General features: G+C 36.8%; 1 pseudogene; it reads left to right on the forward strand.

Moving 5' to 3' along the window:
• LOC122347969 overlaps window positions 1–15,237 on the forward strand; it is a 153,688-nt pseudogene that overhangs the window by 8,310 nt on the left and 130,141 nt on the right.

Consider the following 15,237-nt stretch of genomic DNA (forward strand, 5'->3'; position numbering starts at 1 on the left):
TTGTATTAAAAATAAGCAGCTAAACAGTTTTCAAATTTGAGAATAATAAGAAATGTTTCCAAATCATCATGTTTGAATGATTTTGTGTAAAGGCTACCGAAAATGAATCTTTTCTATCATAGGAATAAATTAAATGTTTAAATATATTTAATATTAGCGCTGTCAATTCATTCATTGTAATTAAATTAAGTTTTGGTATTTTGGGATCTCTTAACTAGTTGCTTATTAAAGTAGCATGCATATAACTAGAATATTAGCCATTTATTATTAGTAATTAGTAATAATGCCTTCTTCCTTAATCCTACACAATATCTAAACTTAAAAACTACCTTTTTAACTATTAATAAGCAGCAAACATGAATTTATATATATGTGTGTGTGTCTGTGTTTGCTGTGTATATCTATTATGTGTATATATAAATACGCACACATGCATGCATATATTTATGAAATATACTATGTTTATATTATATATAATTATATATGATATAAATTATGTACATATATATACTGAATATTTTCAAAATATATACTGTATGTCTGTGCATTTATATATACATAATAAGAAAAAAACTTTTATTTTGAAAGCGATAATCATGATTAATCATTTGACAGCACACATATTAAAAGAGAAAGCTAGTGTATTTGGTCTTTGTATTAATGTAATATTGAATTTTGTGACTTATTTTTAGGAGTTAGAGGAGAATTATCAGCGAGCATATTCAGAGGCTCTGTCGGCATTTGGTAACGGTGCTCTATTTGTTGAGAAGTTCATAGAGAAACCACGACACATTGAAGTACAAATTCTCGGTGAGTATATTAATCCACGTATTTTGTGTTTGTGTTGACAAAAGAAACAGAATCATAAGAATTTGTCTGCTAGTCCCTAGAATGTGTGCACATATTTGTTTACTATGCTTACTATGATCTATTAGCTTCTCTCTGGTGTATTTGAGCCATTATAGCTGAGTATTTTGGCTCATTAGACGTGCTTTGCTCGTCTGGAACAGAGCTCATAGTCGATAACATACAGCTGGAATTGAATTGGGCTTGTTAACAGAGAGAATGGCTCTGTGTGTGTCAGGGAACACCAACCACATGCTCTCTCTCTCTCCTTTCTCTCACTCTCAGATAAACTGTGAATCTAATATCAAAGTCATGTAGATACATATCTGAGATACAAAAGAATTAGCTTTAATTCATAGGAAAGTATCAATGAAACGAGCATATTTCCAAGTTTCTATTATTTTCTATAACAGGATAAAAAGTTTTAGCGATAATACAAAAACTATTGCATATTTTATTTGATAGATTGTTAAATAATTTGGTACAGGGACCGGTTCTCTATTATTATTATTAATAGAATAAGCACAGTAGTACTAACTACTTGCTTATTAGCATGCCTGTTATTAACATATTGTTATTTATTAGTACGTATAGAGCACACATATGCATGACCGTATTCTATATCCATAATCATACCCGATACCTGAACTTAACAACTACCTAAATTACAGTTAATTGTGTGTTTAATTATGGGTTTAAATTATGGGTTTAAGGAGACAAAAGTTGTACCTAGTGGTTTGTGAGTAGCGGGAATCTGGACCTTAAAATATTGTGTATATTTAACTAATATATTATGTAAAACTAACAGAACAAAAGTGAAATTGATGACACAGTGAAGCAATATGAGATGAACCCCAATTAAAACAATATTCATGAGAAAATATATTGGTTATAGGAAATAAGAAATGCCTGGAAAGTTGCTTAAATCAAAGTAGAAAATTAATAAAAAAGCCTGCTAATGCTCAACTTATTTGTGATCAAATAAATGTGATGTTATTTTTGCGTCTATCCTAATCATTTTATTCAGCATATTGAGACGCATATGATAGGGAAGTATATGATGTGGAAGTAACCCGTCTAAAGCAGGCGAACTTAAGCATCTCTCCCCGCATTTCTCTCTGTCCTTTCTCTCAATATTTATTCTTCTCGCTTTCGCTCACAGGTGATAAATATGGAAACGTGATTCATCTGTATGAGAGGGATTGCTCTATCCAGAGAAGACATCAGAAAGTGGTAGAGATCGCTCCTGCTGCCCAGCTCGACCCTCACCTCAGAGACAGATTGACCTCAGACTCAGTCAACCTGGCCAAACAGGTACAGTACTGACACAAACACAATTGATTGACATGCATTAAACTTGCAACCAGAGCTCACGCATAGATTTTGCTTAGTTACATACTTAGCATGCCCTTCCTGAGGTTTCCTCTTAACAGTGTGAGTCAATCAACTCAAGGTTATAATACCTTCTCACACTTCATTATGCCCGGTCACACACTCACGCGCCCTCAAGGCATGTGCACCCAGGCCTAGATTTCTCATCGCTCCTTTGCTGTATGTGTGTACTGAATGATTAACATATGTTAGATATCTGTGCTGCTCTGTCAAAAGATCTAGTCACAGGGGATTATGTTGATTTATTTATTGATGCATTTAGCAGAGGCAGATAAATGGAGATGGAACCGATCAGTGAGATATTAGTAGGAAACTCCCAGTGATGTCTATCATTATGGATATATGTGTTGCATAATTTCTCTCTTATGCTTTCTCTGTTTCTTTCATGCCGTCTTATCTCTTTTATATTTATAGATGATTAGTAACAAACTTGCAGTCTGCTAGCATCATACTTCTTCTGATGGTTCTTCAGTCAGTAAGATTTATTGAAACCCTCCACTTCCACCAGCTCCACCTGTCTAAAATTGTTGTGTGATATATATATATATATATATATATATATATATATATATATATATATATATATATATATATATATATATATATATATACATGCATGGGTGTATATTAATATATGCACAATAAATGTACACAGTGTACATATTATGTAAAAAAAAAATTTCAGATGCAATTAATCCTTTGGCAATTTTTCAGTTATAATAAGCAACTAGTTAATAGTGAGCATTAGTATGCTACAATCTTATCACATATATGGAACACTAAGAATACTATGCATACTAAGTAGCAGTGTACTGTATTGCCACTAGGAATTTGATGACCTGGATGAAAATGATAAGAATGACAGGGCTAAGCGTGATACAGAGATATTGTGATATTTGGGCTAATGCAGTGGGACAATCGAGTTGAGTTTTTTGAAGTCAGAATGTTCCAGTGGAAAATCAGAAGCCTGACATTTCACTTTTGAGGAAGGGGGAAAAAGAATAAAGAGTAGAGGGAAACCCTCCTGGTGCATGCTGGGAAAGTGTTTCTATTTGTAGAGATTAATCTGTGTTGATCTGCCTGCTCTGTCAAAACTGAGTGCAGGCTTGAACACACACACACACACACACACACACACTTTTAGATATCTCCTCTGACCTTAGAGTTAGTGACAGAAGGATTACGGATTTGGAGAGATGGACTCGCCACCCAGTGATTACAAGGTGTGTGCGTGAGCACCGTTACCAATTCCCATCTGTTGATAAACCACATGCTGTCAGTTTTGATAAGTCACTTGCCCCTGTAGGAGTCAAATTTGTATGTATCATCTTTTGAAATGATATTAGTGATGCTGGCAGCAGCAGAGAAAAGGTGAAGAGAGGGAAAGAGAGACCGTCCAGGCAAGAGAGAGAGAGAGAGAGAGCGCGGGAGAGAGCAAGAGATGACTGATAAAGATGGAAAGACAGGATAAATCAATATTGGGCAGGTGCAGCAGACAGGATGGGTTTACTGTTCTATTTTTTGGCTTGATGAAACCTGGCAAGCTGTTGCATGTCCGCATTCCCTATTGTTTCCTTGTAGAAACACCTTGCAATATAAGTACATTTACAACAGGTGGCGGTATATCATTCCAACATATTCTAGGCTTGTACAAGTCCTTTGAATTATTAAGATGACAGAAAAACTGTGCACCTTAAATGACCCTCTAATTACTTTTTGTACTTGTATTCTCCATAGCAAAGTAGGGAAGATCTCATTTATACACAGAGTTAGCAACGCGAGCTAATTAAATGAGTGCGCCCACTGAAAGCTTTCCACAATTAAGATTTCACTGTTTTCATTCATTATCTGTGCAAGGTTATAGGCCGGCCTTAGCCTCTGATTGTTTCGAATTATAGAGCCGACTTTTATCTCAGCTGTTGTCTGATTACAGTTTAAAGGCAACTTTGGATGAAGTGCTTTGTGTGTACTACTGTATGCGTTCGAGCACGTTCAATAGCCTTCCTGCCTCCTACATAGGTTGCAAAGGTGTTTCAGGGCTTTATTGCGTAGTCACATGACTGCTGATGTGAAAGCGTTTTGAATACTTTTAATAGTAGCACTGCTGGATGGAAAAAAGAGAAACTGTGCACCGCTGGAGAGATGCTAGAAGCAGGGGTGAGACAAAAGACAATACAATAGTAGCGTTTGCAGGTTTGTGGAGGTTGTGAGCATGTGTTGTTGCATGTGCTGTGGGCTTATTTGACAACTTATTGGAATATGCCTGATGAATATTTGTGAGCTGCATTTGGATGAGAAAACTGCATTTTATTAGGCAATACATTGAGCCGAGGCACAGTGACAACTGACAGTGAGCCAGTATGGGTTAGTTAATGGCCAATTGCTAATGTAATGCAGTGTTATATAATGCAATTTGTAGCATAAAAAATGTAGGTGAATATACTTATAATTCACCAATAAGCGGAGCGGTATTGACACTATAGGGTGGAATGACTACTGTATGCGTGTTAATTATTCAGTCTATCACTTATTGTAGCTCAAGAACAAGACTGACTGGATATATTGACTGCCTGTCGAGGGAGTATTTTGTAACATTTAGTATTAATTCAGAATAATATTACAAAAAGTCTCACAAGGTAAATTCTATGAGGTAACCGGTGCATTATGTATTGTTTTGATTTATTAAAAACTATTTAAAACTTTACACTCACATACAGATTCTGTCTAAGGTATTCATAATAAAAATAATCATAAAAACTGCTACATTATCACATATTTGGTTACTTTTCTGTGTTATTTTATTTATCTTTTGGATGTTTGTTTGTAAAGATTTTTTCCTTTTTTATTTTGTTAGCCTGTGTTTCTCAGGGTATAAATAGCCTTCCTCTTTCTTTGTTCAGGGTCAAGTCTAGTTCTAACAGTGTCCATGTATTGGATACACTTGGTAGTGCATGGTAGACTGTTACCATTGAGTACTTTATTTCATACTTTTTCGTATTTTTCACGTTCTTCTGTTCTCATTTCTGCACTGTTGTATAAAGCTGTGTTTAGATTCTGAAAGCTATTCTGTTCTTATCCTCAAACCCTGTAAGGTACAGAGATATTCCAATTTTCTGTTAATAATTTAAATCTTTAAATGGTAAATTAAGATTTTGGGGTTAGCACTGCATGACTGTAAAACTCTTAAAAATATATTTTGAAGAATTTTATAGTATATTTTTCTTCTGATGTGAAATATATTTTAGACCACAGTTTTAGCTCTGAACATCAGAATATTCATAGACACAGCAACGAACAACATATAATGCATACCAAAAAACAGTTCATTTGCAATCTGCACGCAGCTTTAGTGCACTGCATTCCTGCAGATTTAAAGTTTGTGTTGTTTTCTATCAGCTAAGAGCTCGTGCTCATCTTCTTAGTCACACTCTTCAAGTAATACTAATTTGCAAGGGTGGAGTTGAACTTTGAAAGCTTGCGTTTCTTGTTTCCTGGAATCATTCATATGCGTATCGATGGAAGTCAATGGAACGAAAAGTGTAGTGTGATTGCACATTTATTGTATTCTGAAAATCAGCTTGTGCCGGTTTTATACACATGTGCAGAAAAGGTTTACTGGTCCCACATTACTTTGATGATTTCAGGAATTCCTGTTACTGGAGGGAATAATCCACTAAGACCAGAATGAACTCATTACACTGGATTTAGGTAGCAGCCCAATTCTTTCAAAATCTCTATTGCTGGCAGTCTTTGCTAGTTTTTTTACCCACAAAAGCCCAAAATCCCACAACTAATGCACTTGCCTTGCCAGTAGAATTGATCTTTAGAGTTTTAGGTGGTAAAGCTCTCTAGCTCCATTACAGTCTCTGTTTTGGACTGAAACCCAACCAGCAGCTCTTTTTATTCTTCTGGCCTGCATGACATGAAATATAGGCCATTTATTATAATGTCATACTAGTTTAATAATAAATTATACCTGCCTTCTTGATCAGACTCCAGTGCTGAAAGAGCTTGTTCAGCATGAGTGTTTTGTTTTGTTTTTTTATCTTTTTGTCTGTTAGAAAGAGCTTTAATTTACATCCGCTTTCTTATCCATTACTGTCAGTAACAGCTGATGGAGTCAGGCTGGTCTGACCATACAGGAATAGCACGAGATGCTGCAGTCATCTTCAGTCCACGCTTTTCTCTAGGTTCTCCATCCCTATGTAATTATTAGCCCTCACCTGAGTAGCTTGAGAGATCTAGTGTCTTGACAAGCTGGTTGGCGTCCTGGGCTTCTTACAAGCTAAAGATATGCCATTTTTGACATAACCGAGAATGGAAGTCTGACACCTTTTCTGTCACCTGGCAAAAGAAAAGACATGTATTAGCCTAAATAATATCTCCTTGTTATTCACCAGACAGAGACGTCAGTAGGGGATTGACACTGGGCGTAACTTCTTTAAATAAAAAAAAAAAGAAGTTAAAATATTATTAGAGTTATCATTAAAATAACTTTCAATTCAATTTTTGCGCTGTTTAGAATAGTTTGTATCATGCATTGTTTTGATTAATTAAAAGCAAATTAACCTTTACGCTCACATACACAAGGTTTTCACAGCTGATAGTTATAAAATAATCATAAAAACTGCTACAGTATTTCTTTTTTTTTTTTTACTCAAGTTTTTTTGTTAGCCTGTGTTTCTCAGGAATAAATAGCCTTTCTCTTCGTTTGTTCAGGGCCAAGTTCTTGTTCTAACAGTGTCCATGTACTTGGTAGTGCATGGTAGACTATTACCTTCGAGTACTTTTAAACCACAACAAGTCATTGCATAGGCATGAATGTTCCTTAAGGATAAAAAAAAAAGTAAAATGTTCTCATTCTATTAAAAATAGAATAATCCTGCAAGTGTTTTACTCTAGTTTCCGTGACATTGTTGCGAGATTGTTTTGTGTCTTTTTGTTTTTGTGACTGATTAGAGGTTTATCCTTCCGAGTGTGACTCTTTCTGTGATTTTTTTTTTGTGCCTTAATATGGTTTCTGTCCATGGTTCCGGAATGCTTTCATTTGTAAATGCTGTATACATTTGTCTCGTGAGCTTGCGAGTAAGCAGCAGTGGATAATTAATTCTCGAGCGGACCACCTCAGTTCTGAGGACAGTTTATTTTGTTACGGAACCTTAACAAATTGCAGCAACAACAATTTAAAAAGAAGATGTGGACATAAATCTCGAAATCTCGTTCTTTTTATACCCTGTAACTAAATTAAATGGGGCTAGACTGAAAAAGAGAGCGAGGACGCAGTAAAGAGAAATGGATCTTCTGGACAGGATGAAAGACGCAAATGAATAAAGAAGTAAACGCTGGTAGGGGTGGAAAGAGCAGCGAGGAGACAGTCAGTACTGTACTGTGAAGGACGTTCCCTCGGTTGCAAAAATAAACACACATTTTTTTGACATGAATGCATCGCGCGCACACACAGGCCTGAGGCTCCCACAGTATACCATGTGGAGTTTGTGCTCTGCTGTTGATGGCCAGAGCTGTTGAATTGATTTATTACTTCTGGCTGCTGTTGTTGACATGGCTGAAATCTAAATGGCTACAGCCGGCTGGCAATGTAAGCACTTTAAAGGGCACCGTAAGTCATATACGCTCGCTCTCGCGCGCTTTTTATTGTATTTTCAATAAAATCTCTTGTGGTCTGGGCTCAAAAAGATTGAATTCTGAGATTAAAGCGCGCGGTATCAGAATCTCTTTGTGTTCTGAAGAAAAGGCCTATCGTCGCTTCCCTTTCCGTCCTTTTACTGCATCCGTTCACGCAGATTCGCACCTCTCCTGCGTCCATCCGAATGCCCCGCGCTAAATAAAGTGCTAAGTGCACTTAACCTTTCATAAACAGCGAAACCGAGGATAAACAACAGAATAGCCGGCAGCTTGCTATCGTCAGCAGTCTGACTCGCTCGGAGTCTGCGCTTGTTGGCTGATATCTCTCGCTCCGTTTCGGTCTTTCTTTCGGGGGTTTATTTGCAGCGGATGTGATTCAAACAGAAACGAGCGCATTTTAAAGCAAGTGGAGAGCACAGAAGTGTTGTTGACAGATGCAGTTAACACACCGCAGGCACATCCACATGTGGTATAGTGTGTAATTCAGACTTAGAATGTAGATTTGTAATTGCTTTTTAGCTATTTGCATAGACTCGTTGCGAACACCCACTTTAAAGCCCTGCTTATCTGTTGCGTATGTGTCTGATCTAGTGTCGGGGTGATTGCAGATTGTGTAAATGTGATCAGAAACATGTCCTCCCTTTCTTTCTCTCTCGATATCACTTCTCACTCCCCCTCGCCGATTTGAAATGCAAATAGTTATTGGACGACAATGAATTTTGTAGCTAAAAGCCATTAACTCTGAGGTGATTGACTATAGCAAGCGAAATTCATGAATAAATCTTCAAGAAAGGATTATAGATAAAACTAGCTCATCAAATAATACAGAAGCCCGAGATAACCCGATTCTATCATTCTCTCCTCACATCTCACCTCTCTACTCCCTACAGAGAAATACAAACCATTCTTCGGCATACTGCAGTCTCTCTCATTCTCTGCTTGCTCTTCCCTAAGGCTGTGTGGAGTGCTGCAAAGTGGGTGTTGCGCAAATGACTGCCAAATCTCTCTAAAACAGACGGGCCGCTGGTGCTATAAACGCCAGTCTTTTGTAGGGCCCTGTCCTGGGGTTTAGAGTGAGCTCTTGACCCACAATCGTACAAACACATGTAGGATTGGCCGTTGAGGGAGACTCTTTCATTTCTTTTCCTGTTAATCGATTTCTGTTAAACGAGGTGTCTGATTGACTTAACACGTACTTACTGTAAATATAAGCCCACTTGAGGACAGACTAATTACACACTCACGTATGCCACATAGGCCTGCACATCATAGATAACTAGAGCACTCTTCATGTAAAAGTTTCCTAGATAGCAAGATCAAGAAAGTGCCGCTGTTTTTTTAAGCCCAAACGGTTTTAAATGAGCACCAAAATCAACCGAGCACGAAAACCTCTAAAAGTGTTTAGTGCACTACTATTCAGTGTATTGCTAATCACAAATTACTGCTTTTTGTGAGCCAGTTATTTTAGTGCACCAACACACAGCACGACCAAGCGTAGCCTAATTTCCAAGAACATGATGTTTTTTGTGAATAAAAATCCCTTATAAATCAGTCATCTAATTCACTTACTGAATGACAAGTTATTGCTTTTTCATGTTTATCTCAAATTGAACCAATTATTGTTAATGTGTTTTGCAGCGCTATAAGGCTTTTGAGACTCAAATCAGTGTAGTTACTGGCTGGTTGTATGACAGTCATGAGTTTTAGTTGTATAAAATTTTATTTCATTCAATTGAAATCTGATTAAATAAATATTTATTCCGATTTCAAAAAATTAATGATTGGAAACAGACTTGACGGCCAGAAGTATTCCGTTCTAAAGAAACAGTAGCGACAGATCGTTTCTTTTCTATTGTGATGTACAGTACATCCGTGCATATATTGGATTAAGTGTTAAGCAGGCTAAATGTTTGCTGGCGTCTCATATACTTTGCCTCAGAGAGAAGTCATTTTACCTATCCAGCCCCACTTGATGCACTTCTAGGAATACATTAACCCATATACAAACAGGCTTATTCACAGTTCAACGCATTTATAGCCTCATCTTCTGTGTGCATCCATACATTCTCATGCCTGAAAGTGTGTTCACACAAACACCCTTTAACAACAAATACATTTCTGTTCTCTAAGCTCTTAAAGCTCTTGTTTGTGCCACCAGATGTGAGCTGCATTCACAATTGTTGTATAAGTTCTCAGAAACATGCATGCACAAACTTTTACATGTCTCTCTCTTTTTTCAAGCCGTTTTAATTGAGCTGTTCATGCAGGAGCTCATATTTAATGCATTTCACAGAGAGACTAAGAGAGACCGGCAGAAATGGTCTGCAGAATGTCCTGCTGGTGTTAACAAGCTTTAGGACTGCACTTATCTGCTGGCTCTTATTTTATATTCTGACTGAGAACATCAATCTTAATTCCACAAGACTGCCAGCAGGGGAATTTTTGAGGAGCATTTCATTGGTTTCATTTGGAGTGTGAGCGTATGGATGGGATGGTGTTGTGAATTTTGTTTGTTTGTTTTTCAGTCTAGCATGGATGCCTTGGATTATATTCACTGAAGCTTTGGGGTCTTACTGAGTATTATGGGACATTTGCCATGGTTTTTATTGTCTTGTCTATGGGCCAGTTTGGGGGATCCAGCACAACTTCAGCGTCAAGTTTATTTTATTTATTTATTTATTACAAAGAAGAGAGAGAATGGACAGAGGATGGACATTGGATCTCAAAGTAGAAAAACTAATATAGAGAAAAGTCATATTTTTACTTGAATTGCAATCCATATCTAAATGTTGTCTGCGTATGTGCATTAAAAAGTCAAGAGCTAATGCGTTCATAAACGATTAAGATATCCGTCAGGAAACTAGCTCCAGTGTCAGTAAAACAGAATGCATTTGAAGACAATGAACTGAAATGCTCAACCTCATTGAGCATAACACTGACTGCTATGATCCAGCCAGCTTGATTGGATCACAATGTTTGGATGCAAGTTATGGCGTGAAGATGTAGGAAAAAAACACTGAAGAGCAAAGCAATGTCTTTTGCTGCAGTATGTCCATTCAAATTACAGTTCAAAGAGATAAAGGGGAGAGAGGTTATTTTTCCTCAATTAAGGTGATAGAGTGGATGAAAGGTTAGAAATAAAGAATGAGGAAAAAATGATGAGCCAGATCAATGAGCAGATAGCAAGATTTAATGAGCAATCTTTTCTGATTTATTTGTCATTGTCTGTGTTGCCATGACAACCATTCTCATGGCTCAAGACTACTGAAGAGCTGTGAAGTACAGTTGTGAAGTATTGAGCCCTTACTCACTCACACTCACTTATGTTTAGTCCCAAATGACATGCACTATGAACTATGAGCTATGCACAGATTCTGCTAGCCCCTCCTTTCCTCTACTTAAGGAAAACTGTGACAGCTGAATGCATGAAGTGCCCAACATTTTTCACTTTTTTTTTTTATATAACTGCATAATCATTTTCAGCTTGAACTCTGTAAACTCTTACCATTACACAACAAAATGGCATATAATATTGCATAAGTAGAAAAAGTCCACATGCTCACTTATTTGACTAACTAGCTCATTTACTTACAGAATCACTCACTCATTCAAACGCAATCACTTGACTTGCTCATTGATTATTTTACTGACACTTACTGATTCAGTCATTCACTTACTCCTTTCACTTATACTGTATAGTGAGAAACAGGCGCTATGAACTATGCACAGATTACAACTTAAAGATGCATATCATAATTGATTTAAAGATCATTATTATTTTGTGTAATTGGTGTAACTGAATATGTTTACATGCTTTAATGTTAAAAAGTACATTCTTTTTCAAATACAGTACATTATTTATTATTATTTCCTCTATGCTCCACCTCTCTTAAATACATTGTTTTCTAAAAAAGATCCTCCTTCCGACAAGCACGGTCTGCTCTGATTGACCAGCTTACCCAGTGCATTGGGACTGGCCAAACACCGTAATCACGCATCGGAAATGCAACAGATACTTTAACTATTAACAAAACAATTTTTACGGTCACTCATTCGAAGGCGCCATATTGTCAGGGAAAAGTCAGAATAGAGAAAACAGCCTTTGCACAGCCAGCCTTGTACTCTCTTAGGTTCACAGAAGTGTTGTCCATAAAATCGTTAGCTGGTTTGGATCAACCTTCTCCTTTATATAGAATAAATCCTTTCATGGCAGATCTTAATACATGCACAAACAGCTACATACCACCTTAAAAAAACAGCTACATACCACCTTAGTATATAACCTAAATATTTGAAGTATACTTGCTCTTTTTAGAATTTTTAGTGTGTCACTATTTACACAACAACATGGCATAGAATGTTGCACAAGTATGCAAACTAGTACAAATCCGATTGGTGACTCCTTAGTGACTGACTCACTTAATCGTTCACTCATTCACTAACTGATACTGATTCATTCATTGACCCACTCGCCACAGTCACACCCATTTGCTCATTCACTCAACACTAACTTTTAAGACTCTGAATCATAATAAATGTTTTAATCTTTAATACACTTTTCTTCCTTCCCTCTTTGGTCCAGTGTGGGAAGATCCGAGGGAGGGGGTTGAACCCAGTGCTTTTCTCAGTATTGCGCTTCTGCTAAAAAGGCAAGCTGAATACTCACTGTAGTGCGTGAAAGGCCTTGTTTGTTTTTGAGTGCTTCTCTAATGTATTCCAACCAGAAAATCTGCCATCTGCTTTATTGTCTGAAACACAGAGTTATAAAATCTATAAACAGTAAAGCAGATCCTCACAATAACAGGTTTTATTTGAACTTGTCTTGTCTATTATACTTTCGTACACTCAGTTAAATAGTTTCATTAGTTCATAACATAAAGTGTTCTCTAGATGTCACTAAAGCAGTGAGTTAAATCTAAGCACGTCTGGAGCTCTGACATTCTGCTGGTAATGATTGAACAATGATGTGTGTTAATAACCATAGTGATTTTCTACTTCTCTTTGTATTCTCCTCATGTGTTCACATCTGTTAGTGTCTATCCTTCATCTTTGGTCCCAATCTCTATTTTTCTCATTGACTTATTCTGGGCCATATCTGTAAGTGAATGGTCACCATGGCAGCCACTTGAGAGCCGATTATAATCACACATGTCACCACAAACATGTCTGATCAAAAAGACACTGATTGCATCTCTCTCTCTCTCTCTCTCTCTCTCTCTTCTTTCCCCACCCCCACTCTTCTCTTCACCATCTGTCCTTTCATCCTGCCCCTCCTTATGGAACTCATTATAACCTGCCTGCTTGACACTGCATCATAAAAGGAAGTTGTAGAATAAAGTTTTTATCGAATTCAGTTGAAAAGTATTTCTCTGAAACCAGAAATTCAATGGCAAGGTGAAAGGATTTGCAAAGAGATAGGAGATGTATCGACACTTCTGCAGGTCAAGAATGTCGGCAGCATCTGCCTTAAGCTGGACGTTAGCATTCCTGTACATTTTGTGAAAAACTGCAAAGCCATCTTTTTCTTTTTGGGGAGTAAAATTTTAGGACATTTTATGAAATGCAGTGCATTCATTTTGAGGCCTGCAAAGTTAAAACAAAGGGGTGTTAAAAGTTTTGAAACATTCCACAATAAACAGGTGAATTGATAAAAAGTGAGGACATAATGATAAAAACTGTTGTGAAAAGATTCAGAGAATCTTGAGAAATCTCAGTGAAAGGCAGAAAACGTGAATGTATGTAATATCTCCAGCATTGCACGAGAACTTATCGTGCTGCTGTGTTAAATATAGCCACATCGGCTCAGAAGTACTTCAGAAAACTGTCCCTCTCTCCATCAAGGAATGCAGCTTGAATCTCTGTTACTCGAAAAGAAAGACATACATCAATTCCGTGGAAAAATGTTGGCAAGTTCTCTGGGCCAAGCTCATCTCAGGTGGTCTAAGGGACAGTGGTAATGTGTGCTGTGGTCAGATGAGTCAATGTTTCAGCTTGTTTTTGGGAAAATCAAACACTGAGTTTTCTGTGCCAAAGACAAAAGAGTCTGCCCAGATGCACAAGCCAACATTTGTCATCGATGGGGTATGATGCACCCAACGGCATTACATATGTTGAAGGTACCATTACATTACATATAAAATTACCATTCAGGCCGAGGCATGTATTACCATTGTACAGAGACATATGCTGCAAACAGAATGATGACTTTTCCTGGGAATTCCAAGGTTATTAGAGCGAGACAATGCCAAGCTTTTTCTGCACAAGCAACAACAATATGCTTTCATGGACATGCATTGAAAATGCATGGTACAACATGAATAGCAGAATAAGAAAACAATGACCACCGATTGTTGAGTAGGTGAAGTTTTGTATCAAGCAAGGTTAAGGATGTCTTTTCTTGTCAGCTAAATAAGAGAATTATTACATTTTAGTTTTTAACTGCATTTTTCAAGATGTCTGTACTTTTTGCAAATGTGGGGCTGTATTGCATTAATCACTATGGAGCCATAGGAAAAGGATATCATGACATTGGTGATTGGCCAACGACTCCACAAGAATGGTATATATAATCATGTTCAGAGCATTTGATCGGTATGATTATAAAAGAAATGTAAAGCATGCATTATTCTGCTGTACTATTTATAAAGCAGCACATCTATTATGTATGTATTTGTAAATTTGTAGAGAGTATGAGGTGATCAGAAATCTAGGAAGAGGCAAGAAGGCATGGCATGAAAGATTGGAAAATGGAAATAGCAGCATTTTGGTTAAAGTGTTTGTGGTGCTTTACAGGTAAAAGTAGATGAGTAAATACATAATACATGGAACAGTTCATATGATATTGGCTGTTTAAGATGCAAAGGGTGGTTGCTAAAGTTTGTTAGGCGATAATATACAAAACCGGTCATAGTCATGCTTTATCGTGAATAACATGCGACTGTGTCAGCCATTTTATAAATTAGTTATACTAACGTAATCTTACTTAAAATACTAAAACATTTACTGAAAAGGAAGATGAAGAAGTAGAACATTTAACAGACACCATATGTGTATGTTTTTCTATTAGAATAGCATTCCAAGAGGTACATATTATCTTAGATATGATTGTCTTTGAATGCTGTTATGTATAAAAGTGAGCCTTGGAGTCAAAACGACTGAGAGCCAATAATGTAAACCGTTACGTTTTTCTAGCTATGCTGTTAAGGTTTTGTTGAGTTTGGATTGATTGTTTAACATGTATAATGCAAGAATGTACATATAGATACCGATATATATATTAATGCATAGAATAACAGACAGATATAATACGATTAATTGTATGAATATATGTGCACATCTACACATTTTTATATACAA

The sequence above is a fragment of the Puntigrus tetrazona genome, chromosome 7 (genome assembly GCF_018831695.1).
Source record: "Puntigrus tetrazona isolate hp1 chromosome 7, ASM1883169v1, whole genome shotgun sequence".
Classification (NCBI taxonomy): Eukaryota; Metazoa; Chordata; class Actinopteri; order Cypriniformes; family Cyprinidae; genus Puntigrus; species Puntigrus tetrazona.